We start from the raw sequence: 319 nt of genomic DNA, 5'->3' as shown, positions 1-319 counted from the left end.
TCTGCTCATCAAACACTTTTCAATAAAAGTGCTTCCTGTCCACACTAGACAAAAGCAAACTGTTCTTAAAATTTATAGCCTTATTTTCTACCAAGAGCCATTTTAATTCTACATCATGTTGCTAATCAATCCTACTCTCATGTAGTGTTATTTAACGAAATATGAGGATCTGACCTATCCCAAATTAGGCTGTAAACTTATTTAAGACAAAAAGTTGGTGTTGGCTCAGCGCCTATAGCTCAACCGGCTAAGGCGCCAGCCACGTACACCTAGGGTGGCGGGTTCGAATCCCCAGCCCGGACCCGCCAAACAACAATGA

Source organism: Otolemur garnettii, unplaced genomic scaffold (genome assembly GCF_000181295.1).
Source record: "Otolemur garnettii isolate 467f Iridium unplaced genomic scaffold, OtoGar3 scaffold00223, whole genome shotgun sequence".
Classification (NCBI taxonomy): domain Eukaryota; kingdom Metazoa; phylum Chordata; class Mammalia; order Primates; family Galagidae; genus Otolemur; species Otolemur garnettii.
Note: the sequence above shows the minus strand (reverse complement) of the source record.